Raw genomic sequence first — 14,151 nt, 5'->3', positions numbered from 1 at the left:
ATTTTTCATCGTAAAAAAAAGTAGGCTTACCCAGCTTTAACATTAAATTAGGATCCGTCTTGTACTCAACACTTCCAGTTTCATTAAACTGAGCTAACAGACTTTGAAAAGCGGTCTTATTTGGATTGTTTTGATGGTCTTATTGGATTCTATTAAGAAACCCTAGAGCGCAGACGCGACATGCCAAGAAGTTATTTTGGAGACATCCACCAAGAATAAATACTATGTCAATTCCTTTTTCTCTAGGGTAAACTTTCATTTTCAATAAAGTAATTTAAACAAAAAAAAATGCTAAAAGCTTTATTTATTAAACGAAAATTTTAAAAAGGCATTTAAGTAACTGGCAAAATGTATGTTGAATTCCAAGACGTTCGGCTAAATTATAGGCCATTATGCGTACTTCCTGTCTAGTCGGTGCAAAGCCTCTTTTCTGTAATTTTTGGATGTGGGTAGCGAGCTTGGCCTCTGCTTCTCTCCCAAGCAAGCTGCCAGGGCCTAAACAATCGGTTTTATTTAGATTGCTAGCTGTAAGTATGCGTTTAAAAGTAGTTTTTGGAATGTGGAATGCTTTTGCTGCTTCGTTAACACTCATTTCGCCAAACACTACTGCATTAATGGCAGAACATAAGTACTCTGCAGACCAAGAACCCCTTTCGGGCACATTTCGTTTGCGAGTATACTGATTGAGCATTATTATCCTGAAACAACAATCATTTATTATATAGGTCCATCTCTCCTATCCCGTGCTGGTCCGTCTGTCCTAAAAAAGAAGGATAGATGGACCAGTAAATCCTCAAGCAAATAAACATGTGAACGCTCTATTTTTGAGGTTAAGTGCATGCCGAAATACATATTTGCCTATTACATGTCGAAAACGTAACCTAAAACTTACCTCAAGTGAAGTAACTGTTCAAAGAAAAAAACCATGCAAAATTTCGATGACGATTCAGAACAAAATAACTCGATAACTTTTAAGAAACGGCACACAGACGCGAGTAGCTGTACTCCCGATCAACAACATAGAGAAATGTATATTAAAAGAGTGTTTGAAAGGTAGCCTAATTTGATCATCAAGTTTTAAAACTTAACCTAAGAAATTTAGTTCGGTTAGACGGCATCGAGGGCCAACTTCTGTCATAATTGTCATTAGATTATCGATTTTCTTTCGTTCCTTGCTATCACCCACCTTCGCATCATCGATCGTCGCCATTGCTTATTCCTTTTTATTTGAGCGTCCATTGGGTGTGTTAAAAGTAAAATTTTCTTTAGGAAATTTAAAGAAAATTTTACTAATAAGTGACATTATTAGGTGGTCCGAATGGTTTAAAATACTTGGTTTAAGCCCAACCTCAACAAGGTGTTATTTATGTCAAGACCATTTTGATGATATTTCATTTACTAGTAATATACATACTCATTTAAGAAAGTGTGCTTTCCCAATTGCTGGCCCAAGTATTATTCAAAATGCCCCAGTACTGGTTGAGGCACAAGTACCTTGGGAAGATACATTGACTTTATTACCTGCTATCATAATCCAGCAATCTCAATATAATGTTCAGAATGAACATAAATATGCTAGACCACTTTTTACTAGGTCTGACGAAAGGTATCATCAGTGCTTTGCTGCTAGGAAGTACCAAAAGCACAATAAGTGAAACAACTTACATTCTACCAGGTCACTACTCAAGGAGGTACCTCACCTCGATAAGATAGGAGTAAGATCCAGGGATTCTCTTTGAATATTTAAGAAAAAGCACCGATGACATCTAGAATTTAGGGTATACATCAGTGTCAACTAATTTTTAATATCATACGTAAAATGTAAAAAGCAAAATACATACGATGGACAGTGTTGTGCTAAAGCAGCACAAAAACAAATTGTATCAGGATCCCTTTTAAGACAATAAATTATAAACTTACCTTACAATTGACTTAAATTCTACCCCTACCCTTGTTAATTTGTTGATAACAGTGAAATTAACATTGTTAGTATCGAGCATTTAATTCTCAAAATAGGACTAAATATACTTATCTCTAAAATATTGTCTTACATAATTGACCCATTAAATCTTTTTTTGATAGCGTATTGGGCTGTAAAATCTCTTTCACATTCTCCAAAAATCAATGAAAAAGTGCAATTAACAATTTATTTTTTTGAAGGGCCTAAATTTAATGCATTTACAGCTTAAACAGCTTAAAAGCAAATTTGATGAATTTAATGTCAAAACACCAACGAATTCAATTAAAAAATGTATAAAATAAACTTAAATTACAAACATTATCACTCTTAGCCTCTTCAAAAATTAAATTAAGACACTTGCACTATTTCATAATTTTTTAGAGTTTGTGATCGAGATTAACAGCCTTTACGCTGTTAAAAATTGATTTAATGGATCAATAATTTTAATTTTCGCGCCATTCTAAAATTTTGAATAGCCTGCCTTTCATTTCTATGACGGATCCGTATTACAGTAAACTATTTTACCGACTGTGACAAACGTCAATTATTTTAGTTCGGTTAGACCGCAACCGTACGCTGCAATCGAGTTTAGGGTAAAGATGGTGCCCACTTGTCACTATGGGATTGAACCCTCTCATACTTTTAATTACTCTATGATCAACAACTAATGCTATTGCATCATTCTACACCGGCGCGGCAAGCAGTTGGTGTTGTGCAAAGGTGTTGCCACGGTTTTCGAGATATCGCGAGTGGTCCATCTCTCCTACTCACAGAACACAAATATATAGAGAAGTGGTGGTTGCATACAAACTGAAAGAAATTCTTCTGACAAATCAGCTAGCGGCCTCTCGCTTGGCAGCGGAAACTGTTGCAACTAACTTGACAGTTTGACGTGTCTAATTGGACCAATCGAAATGGTAGAAAGGTGTGGCCAAATTAAGGCGGGAAATCACATTTTATTTAATCTGATAATCTTATCATTTAATCGTAATATCTAAAGCAAACGCCTAACCAAAAAAGTTACTCATAGAGAAAAGAGCCTTTTTGTTTAGGTGTTAGCATCAGATATTGATCTGAACAAAAATAAAACTTTTCAGCTTTATTTTACATATCTAAATAGGTGCAATAATTATACGAAAGTGTACTAACAATAGTGTATGACATATCACCAATTGGACAAATGGAAATAAAACAATGTTTTTTTTGCTTTAATACATTTATTATTTAATTTTCCTGGAAAAAAAAATTACTTAAAATGATATACATAATATTCAGTAATTCATTATAATAGACATTATATAAATTAGAATTAATCTAAAAATATTTAAAATTATTTTGTTAGCACTGAACTACCCTAATTTTATACAGATTAGAAAAGGATGTCAACATTTTTGTGCTATTTTCTCATAATACGTCTAAAGGCATTCCCATTAGGTTAATAATATTCTCATTTTATTAACACATAGAGTCAATAGAGGATGAATTATTCTTATTTAATATGTACTTGTATCTGTTTCCTTTAAGAATATTTACCTAGAAAAATTTAGAAAAATTAAGCAGATTTTAAAATTATTTAAATTATAATCTAAATATTAATTTTTAAAATTAATTAAAAATTCTATAACAGAGTATTATCGAAAGAAACAATATATCCATCGACAAAACAAAATAAACTCTTTCAAAATGAAAACAACTCTTTAGTATAAACCTATATCACTTACATAGAATATATTTGTTGGTCTCTTATAATACTAACAACATATCTTGGAACTATAATATTACTAAAAACTTAATTCAAGGACAGATGTTTACATAAAATAAAAAGAAAGTCTTAAAAAAACATGTTGTAAGAAAAACATTAATTCTGATCCATTCCGGGTGCTTAGGTCTCTTAGCCGCTATACCTATGTCTTGTCTCAGTGAACACAGGAAGTGGTATGATACGAGCAGGAAATAAAATAAAAAATAGACAGTGCAAACCTTATAAATCAATTTACTAAATGATTCATGTAAAAAAAAGACAAAATAAATGTTTAAATAAATATGTATTGTAGTGTAAAGCCAGGGGTATCAGCATTATTAAAATTTGTGGAGAACTGATCAGAAGAAATTCTATAGCTCAAAGTCTTAATAATATTTACATTGCATATCCCTCTCCATGTTTTTCTTGTAATATGAACAGAAGGAAATTAAAAAATCTTTTATTACTGTTTCTCAGAAACATTTAAAATATACATACTCTTACATCAAGGTCAGGAAAATTTCAATCAATTTTTAATTGTTGAATAGAAAATGAGAGGCCAGACATTTTGTAATATGTATTTATAATAATCAAGTTAAAAATTAAATACTTGAAAAGTGAAACTTCTTTATTGAAATCAACTGAATTTGATTTTATTGAAGACTAAAGATTGACAATACAAAAACATAATAGTAATAAATAAAATCAGATTTTCTTACCAGAAACCTGGAATTGCTTGCCGCAAATTAATTAAAACACTACTCCCAATATTGAAAGAGAACTTTTTAGAAAAAAAGTCATAAATTTAAAATAACATCCTTAAAACAAATAGCAAACTCAACTCAACCCACGCTGGAATTCATTGAAATGAAAAACAATCTCAAATGGTATGACAATGACAAATGATGTTCTATCAGTCAATGTCAACAACTGTCTGTCAGCTCCCTGTCAATTTTGCCAAGCAAGATGGCCGATATACGATTCCGATTTTCACCATACAAGTTTCATCCATGTGGTTTAGGGTAAAGATGGTGCCCACTTGTCACTATGGGATTGAACCCTCTCATACTTTTAATTACTCTATGATCAACAACTAATGCTATTGCATCATTCTACACCGGCGCGGCAAGCAGTTGGTGTTGTGCAAAGGTGTTGCCACGGTTTCCGAGATATCGCGAGTGGTCCATCTCTCCTATTGGTCCATCTCTCATCGATTTACCTTATACTACACTGATCATTGTCGTGCTATGATGCCGGTTGCTCGACATATTTCTAGAAACGCACTTGCCCCCTATGATTCACTTGCCCCACTCTCCCCTATGGTGATGAATGTAAATTTTTCTTTTACTAAATACTAACTTTTGAAAAACGTAAAAAAAAAACAACAACGCTTAAGATCACGGCTGTGATACACAAATAAAGACAACTTTAATTAAGTAAATCCGAGCCGTTTATTTCATGCCGGGGCCGTTTTGTTTAGACAGACGAAAGCTATTTAACCCTAACGAGTCTCATTAATATTAATTTATTATTTCTTATGTTTCCAGTCCCGGCGGCGTTCCCTGCTATATTCCCTGTCCGCGTAAATTAATATTTTATGTATGTTTTGTTAAAAACTTGACAGGAAGGGGGGTTTCGTATAAAAAATATATATAAACAGCTTTTTTATAGTTTAAAAAGATGAAAATAAAAATATATGCCGTTTACGTCATATACATACATATACGTGAACTATATAAAACCCGTAGATTTCAAGCGTAAAATTTGATAAGGGGTAAGAAGCTGTTATTTTATATTACCGCGAAGTTTTGACAAGAAAAGTTACTCCCAAAAAAAATATAAAAATATAATCAATCATATCGTATAAAAGAAAAGCGGGTACACACGAATGTTTGCCCAATACGGAAGTTCGCCGTTTTAGCACTTCAGGTTGACAGATTTTTGATTTATTGGTTTTGTGGTTCTACTTAGAAAATGCTGTTTACGTTGGTATATAGAAATTCTTTTAATAATATCCAATTTATATTTAAATATTGTATAATTAATTTTTATTTATTTTAAATTAAATATAAAGTGTGACTTTTCGGCACGGCTTAAATGTTGTTATTCGTACCTAAATTTCAGTAATCTTTTTTGACACAACTTTTTTTATTTTAGCTAGCAAAAGATTTATTAGAAGTAGAGATGAGTGGTTTTTTAAAAATCTGTTATTTTTCAACTGTTCTTTGTCGATAGAAGTAAACAGCTGTTGCTTTCAATGACAGAACATAAATATAAAGAAATGCGTGTTGCCTAATCATTAGACAGAAATTCCGTTGACAGTTCTTTTGACGTTATTGATAAGAACGGGAGCGATTAAACTAGATGGCGTGTGGCGGGAAATTTAAACCTGATCTATTGCGCGAGATTTAAATTTGAAATCATTCGCAGAATTACAAAAGACGATGCGTTAACTAAAGAGAAAAATAAGAGTAAGATATATTTTAAAATTATCAATACGCTTATTAATTTAAAAATGTTATTTTATTTAAATTTAGTTCTCAAGAAATTGCTTGGTTAGGACATTTAGGCTTAAACTTTGAAGATATTTAGGTATACTTACCAATAATTATAGTATGGGAGTAAAATTTTAATTAAAAAAAAAACAAGACTTACTTGTCTTTTAAATATTTTATTTTAAGATCAATTAAAATAATTTTTATAAAGGCCTTTGGAACAATATAATTCATTTTAAAATAAATTTTGTAAGCATGGTATTAATAAGATACTTTATGTATGAATATGGAATTGTTGTAGGTATAAAACATATTTTAACTGAAAGTCCTAATAATTTCCAGACTTTAGGAAAAAATTATCTGCTTTTTTTGTTTTCATAAGTGTTAAAAACGTTATAAGAAACACGTAACAAACACACCTAAATAACAAATATGATTCTAAAAAGATTTTATCTCCGATGTAAACATTATGAAAAAAAAATTAAACATATATATTTTTAACCATCTATACATTCATAACAAAATAATATAAAAATCTTATAACAAAAACAGATATTGTTTCTACTTCTTAAAATAAATCTGTCTTCTCAGTCTAAATAAATTAATTATTAATGACTAGATATAACATAAATACATAGGTGTCTGTTTTTTTTTTAACGCAAGCAAATAAAAACGAAATAAATTTTAGCAAGAAAAAAAATAAATAAAATAAAGATTTCTTAATGTAAACTCTAAAAGTTTGCACTATTGCCAATTTCAAACAGATTAGTTTTGGTTTAGCCACATACAACATAATAAAATAAGATTAAGGCAGTATATGATGTATACAATATTATATCCTAATGATCCAAAATAAGCAAGTATTGATGATCACAGTAGTTATGATCACTATTAAGAATTTAATTAATACTTTAAAGGGTCTATATTATAGTCAGTGATTTTGTTTTGAAAATATGATTATAATTATATTGGTCAGTAAATAAAATAGGACTGTAAATATCTAAGCTAAATTACCTTAATTTAACATTATTCAGTAATTATACTTTTTACATTTTTTAAAAATAAAGTATTACCTACTAGTATCTTAATAAAACGTTAAAAAACGAGTGTTTCGTGAGTATTAAATAAGGATTATCAAACTTTTTGTTTTTTTTAAAGCGTTTTAAATTATCGAACATTTTTCTGTTTTTTTAAAATGACCAACACTTAAAGATTGTGGTTTTGGTGCAAAACTTTTTCACTAAATTGACTAGAGGTGAATTAAGTCAGTTTTTGAGAAGGATGTGTCAGTATTTTCCTATAAAGTTAAACAAATAGGATTCTGTTTCTACTCGATCCATATTTTTTAAATAGGTTCATTACTCAGAGACTAATAATCATCTTCACTATTAGAGTTTTTTCAAATAAAATGAAAAGAATGGGTTGGACTTCAATTGCATTAAACATGTTTCCTAATTTGCCCAAAAAAAGTTTTCAGTTGCTACTAATTGATTTAGGGTTTTTTAAATTGAGATATTTTAAACCCAAATTACTTAAATTTTCCATAAAAGTATTACTGTCCTTACTTAACTTGTTTGTTACTCTCTTTTTTCTTCTTCCTTATCAATAATTTTTCAATTTCTCATTTTATGCAATATGGCTGACCAAAATTTCCAGTTAGGAGAATAAGCTGACGATACACAAAGGGAATTTTTGCCACTACTGCTTTTAAACTGTGAACTATCAAGAAGATTACCAACATGTGACAAAATTCAAAAGTGTAAATTGCTTCTGATGTTAAAGCACCAACAGAACAAACATTGCCATTGACTGATTTCGTTGACAAGCAACTACACTAAATTTCATGACTAAAAAACTTTACTTAAAAATGAGCTTATAAAGACACTAATTTATTCTCATAAAAATATCTAACTCAAATGCTCGATGGATATAGCCCATAGTGACAAATTTCCCCTCATCAAATTAAATCCGATTTTTTATAGAAGAAGTTTAAGCAATTTCATAAAACATAAGAACACAGGTCTAGGTCACTCATAGACTTAGCCTACAACTTTAGATGTTCAAGATTAGACTTAATGTGTCCACATTCATGAGGAATATTGGATAGTATTGATTAAAGAGTGTGAGGTGATGGTTATTGGAAACTCTTAAATACTCCTACAGTCCAGGACTACATTCGAAAAATAAAAAGGGAGAAAGACTTATCCTTATTAGACTACCTACGACTAGAAAAAAAAAAACGGTTTGCATTTAAAATTTGTGAGTTTACAGTCCTTTGTTACCTCATTTAGGTTTTCCTCGATGAACTGGTACCTACCAATATTATTCAGTGATTTTAGGGATGCAACGAAAGAATAAACTTAAACTTAGATAACTTATACCTGACAGACAGTTGGAGGATATTGTAAATTATCCGTGGATATTCACAGTGTCTAAAGCAAGATCTGAAGAGATTTTTGATAAATTAAAACTTCTAAGATTTGCAACCGTAATTAGAGTTTTTTTTAATAATAATTTGAGCAACATCACTAAATAGATCTTGTTGCCAATAGGCCTTTTTTTGCATTAGGGGTCATTGAGTAATTATGCTAACTTTGCATTTCAACTTTATGTGGTGACCATAGTACAGCGTCCCATGTAAGTTGCACAGGATAGTTTGAAGTAAATTCGATAATTGATGACATTTTTACTAGGATATAAGTAGTCAGATGTCCCTCCAAGTTTTTTGTAAGGATGTATTCGAAAATTTAATAAAATATATAATTTCGGTAACTGTTTAAGCCATTACTAATATACAAAGTAGTGCATAAAGGATATTTGGACAACTATCTTAACCTAGATAGAAAACAAGGAAATGAAAAAACCTTGAAAAATGAAAATAAGTATATCATGATTCAATCAATCAATCATTTTATTAATTTATTAATGCCAATATACAAAATAGTATTCACACAAGTCAAGAATTACAAAGTTAAAAAATAGGGTGACTGTTTATAAAAATTGATAATAATTTTTTTCCTAAAACACTACATAAAACTCATTAGAACCAAAACACAATGATTGATATACATACTATGAATAATACACAATCACAATATGTCTTAAATAAAATGCAATATATAGGTAGGTACTCAATATCACAGATAGAATGTGAAGTTTAAAACTCTTCAGTTGAATAGAAAGCATTAGAGACTAGAATTTGTTTTATTTTATTCTTAAAACGTTCCAAATCTAAATCCACATAGTCGGTAGGAAGTTTATTATATAACTTAATAGCTAGAAATCCGGGACCACTCTGAAACCTTGCTAACCGTTGGTAAATTGGAACTAGCCTATTAATGTTTCTAGTACCATAGTTGTGTTTAATATCACCATGTACTATTCCTGTATACCCACAAAAGATTTTCCAATATATATACGGAAGGTAGGGTAAGTATTCTCTTCAGAGAGAAAACAGATCTACAATCCTCCCTGCAACCCAGCCTACCCAAAATTCTGATTGCCCTTCTTTGTAGTGTAAACAACCTTTTTGTTTGTGGGGCATGCCCCCTCGCTAGAATAGCATATGTGGCTATGGGATGGAGGGTGCCAAAATAGGCTGTTCTTAAGCCAGATTCAGATAAATATCCAGCTAGGTAACGAAGGGCATATATAGATATTTTTAGCCTTCCGGCAACAATATTAATGTGGGAATGCCAGTGAAGTAGAGGATCCAATGAAACTCCCAGAAACTTAACAGAAAAATCTTTTGATATGTCAGCTGAAAAACCAGGCAATCTGTGTCTTTTGCTGTCCACAGATTTAAGACAACAGCTTCTTCTTTGAATCCATTTCTCACTTTTGTTGTCACTTGTCATTTTCACAAAAAAAAATTATTTTGATAATTATTTATGCAATTATATTTGCAATATCTTTATTCAATAAAAAGTTTTTACTGTTTATATCTTAGTTCTTTTACAACAATATATTTCATCACATATTCATAAATTTTCCTATATCTCACATGTTAGCACACCCAAATTAAAACTAATCACAGCACACAGTTGACACACAACATATTGAACTGGAAAAACTACAAAATATGAAAAGAGATCAATTTTGTTAAGATTTCTTGCAAAATTTGATTAATAAAAGTTAGTTTTTCGGAGGAAAAAAAAGCCTGTGCAAGCTATGGAACTATGAATAATGGTCGCATTTTATATGATTTGACAGTCCGTGCAGCCTTGGTAAAAGCAGTAGTTGAAGTAGTTTTGCATTCTTAGCACCTTTTAGAAGCTTTTTAGTGTTCCATAAATCCCTTAAGCTTTTAAGGTCCTGATGGTGAAATGAAAAAAATCGATAGTTTCCACTCCAAATACATGAATTTGTCAATAATGTGAAGGTGACATATTAGTTACGACACCATCTAATATTAAATGTATTTCATTGATTATATTTACATAGTTCGCATGTGGCAGTGAGAGCGCTATTGATATATACATTTCTTACATCTGTCACAGTTCTGTAGCTAGTAATATGTAAACGTATCTTTAATTTTCTGTCATTAATGTCAATATCAGTCTTGTCATACATAGATGCCCTTTTTTTGGGTTAAAATCGAAAGACAACCAAAGAGACGCGCAACTGTGCGCTAATATCCGAATATTTTCCATCTTTGTCTCTCTTCGTGAAAGGTGAATGTAGATGGCGCAGATAGCGTTTGCCGCCATAATTCAAACCTCGGCTATTAAGCATTTAATGATTTATTTTAACTAAAATCAGCCATTATGTCTCAGAAGTCAGAACATCATAATTATGAGACAGAACGTCTGATTTGAATTAAAACAAACAAAAAGTTATTGATATGTTTTTAATTGCTCAGAACGATGGCAGAGTTTAATTAAAACAATGCAATTTAATAACATTTAAATTGAGGAACTAAATAAACTAAATATAATTCTAAAACGTTTTGTATTGTATTTTCAGTGTATGGTATAACTATAATATGTACATACATGCATTTTATTAATTATTTTCATAATTTATAATTTAAGACGGTAACAATAACATGCATATACATAAATGCAATTAAAATTCGGAAAAATTTTAATTATCACGGTCCTATAATAACTTAAAAAATATATCCTTTAGTGTAACACTTAAAACAAAAAAAGTTTAATCTTTTGCTGAAGATGCTAATATCGTTATCCAAACAGGTATCCAGAATAAATAAAATTGATTTAATGAAGTGGTAAAACTGTTTTTCTACTAATTGGTAAAGAATAGATAAGTGTGTTCTATTCTATTATAATGAATATACTGTTAAATTTGTATGTGTATGAAATATATATATACATGTTTCATTATTTAAGATGCAGTATTTTTTTAATCAATAAAAATTAATTAAAAGAATAAAACAGAAAGATTACAGCTAAATTAAAAATAGCAGCAAATAGTCAGCACAGAGAGTCCAAACATATTCTCGTAATTATATTAAGTTATATTATTAAAATTAAATTCATTTGACTATTTATGTTAGTTTTTTAAATCGTTTTTTTGCAAATCTCTTAATTTTTCCTTTTAAACCACCATGGAATACCTATTTTAACTACAGCCTTAACAATTACCTTAATGAACATGTGTCTGTTCCTAACACAAGTCAAAACACTAAAATCTGTATCCTACAAAAAACTACAACTACTAACTACTGTTATCAAGTTCATCTAAGTCCGGTGGGTAATAAAATACGTAAAATTTAAGCACTCATCCAAAATCTCAACTAATGATGTAAAACAAAACAAAAATTAATCAGCAACAACAACTATTCAGCCATATTAAAATTCACGTGTTCATGTTAAGCAAGGATTGCACTGTTGCCGTACTTAATTATAATTTTAGAAATACTAGAGAATTGAACACGAGCTATCCCGTATTTTTGCATTCATTTAGACGGAGATGGAAGAATGTTTTCTCTTGAGTGCTCTGATAATTAAATACATATAGCATTGCGAAAGATTCGTATTGTGACGCCACCTTAGCTCGCCTTCCATAAGGGAAGAGAAAGACAACGAAATACAGTATATACAGATTAAAGAGAGCAACAACAACAGAATAAAAATTTATATCTAGTTGCACGTTTCTTTGGTTGTCTCTATTAAAATCTCAGTTGTACTCTAACCAGTTCTTCGATAACTTTAACATACATGTAAGTATAAGTATAAGTTGTGTATTAAAATAGATCCTCTGAAATCAAGTAGTGTATTATTGATAAATACCACTTTATCTACGTAAGCGGGATCAGCTGTTTTGCAAGTAGTTTTTAAATAAAAACCTATATATAACCTTTCGAGGGTAAAAACTAATAACTGTACAAATTTTTACGCGATTCTATAATATGGCTCTTAAGTTATAAGCGAACATAGCCACATACATTCATATTTATATATATTGATTAATTTTAATTTTTTCTTGAAACTACCTAGTCTCTTTTTACAAACACTTTATAAAATTGAAAAACAAGTGGAATAATTAACGAAATCCGAAAGAAAGTCTTTAATTCGAAAACGTACTTGCCACAATAATACCGGTCCGCGAAATTGCCTTAATGAAACCTGGCACGGAAATTAGAAAAGCTGATCAGAAAGTTCTGACTAATTTAAAAGCAAACACGCGGCCAATTCGAGCACGAAAATTTGCAATCTGTGAAGTTAATGTAACATTTAGTAATGACGCTTTACCATATTTGCCCAATGTTTTAGTTCAAGCGTGCATCAATTAGTAAAATTCGTTTCCGCATTAATTATTTTTAGTACTCCAATATATTTTCCTATTTATTCTTATCGCAAAAAAAAATCAATTCTAGTAAAAGTAGTAACTATAGTTTATCACAGGTTATGAATATAAGTCACCTTTAATTTCAGGAAAAAATTTCAGGACTTATCAGGCTTTTTAGGTACAATTATCAATCAGCGAATAGAAATATTTACTGCAGATGTCATTGAAAACATCAGATAGATGTTATTAATTATTCTACTATCATCTCAAATAGGTTATTTATCCTAGGTTACTATTGACAGAAGAAGACTGGACAATGTTTAAAAGTATTAACGATCCTGAAGCAGCAACGGCAACTTTTTCGGAATAAATAATAACATGTTTTTCAAAAACTGTCCTAAGATGAGTTTTTGACCATCTGCGTCATTTTAAAATCTTTTTATTCATTCGTAATGTCAATCGGAAGTTTATAATGGGTTTACTATTGTTAACAAGATTATAAGGCATTGAAAAATTGGTTAAAAATGTATGTGCGTAATAAAATTCAAATTTGTTCTGAAAAGAAAATACCAGAAACGCGAGTAAAAAAACGAAGATGCTACAATTCCATCAACGTTTCTTCCTTATTATATCTAACATCAGCTAATTATAATAGTTTTCTAATTCATGATATAAAATAAAAAAATTAAAATAAACTTTCCTTATAAACATAATTTCATCAACACTAGATAGTTTGTTAGAACCATTCTGCTGCTTTTCAGCTTTTCTAGGAATTTCCACTAACACTAATGTGAAATAGTTAAAATTTAAATATTTAAAAATAATAACGCATAAGATTTTACTTAAAACAAATTTAAATGAAAATATTTCAAATGAAAACAAAGAAGGATTTTAAAAAATGATTATGTACAAGGGTCATACCCATTTAGGTTATGCATTAAATAAAGTTCTTTAAAATTACCTAATTTACAAAAGCATTATGCTTTAAACTGTTAATTTTAAATATTTTTTATAAATCATTAAAGTATTCCTTTTGATAGAAAAAATATTTGTAAGTATTATTCATATTACTTCTGAAACCGCTATAGAAAAAATTTAAAAAAATATATGTGAACAGAAAGAGGATTTAACAAACGCCAATGTTACTCCATTTAAGTTATGCATAAAAGTATATTATACATAAAAACATCGTATAACAAATA

The 14,151-nt window shown here is 29.9% G+C and overlaps 1 protein-coding gene across 3 annotated transcripts in view; it reads left to right on the top strand.

The window, feature by feature from the left end:
* The window catches only part of LOC126739895 (synaptogenesis protein syg-2), a 478,733-nt gene that overhangs the window by 356,618 nt on the left and 107,964 nt on the right, over window positions 1-14,151 (top strand). The gene's annotated exons all lie outside the window — the stretch shown is intronic.

The sequence above is a fragment of the Anthonomus grandis genome, chromosome 8 (assembly GCF_022605725.1).
Source record: "Anthonomus grandis grandis chromosome 8, icAntGran1.3, whole genome shotgun sequence".
Classification (NCBI taxonomy): Eukaryota; Metazoa; Arthropoda; class Insecta; order Coleoptera; family Curculionidae; genus Anthonomus; species Anthonomus grandis.
This window is presented reverse-complemented; position numbering and strand designations above follow the sequence as displayed.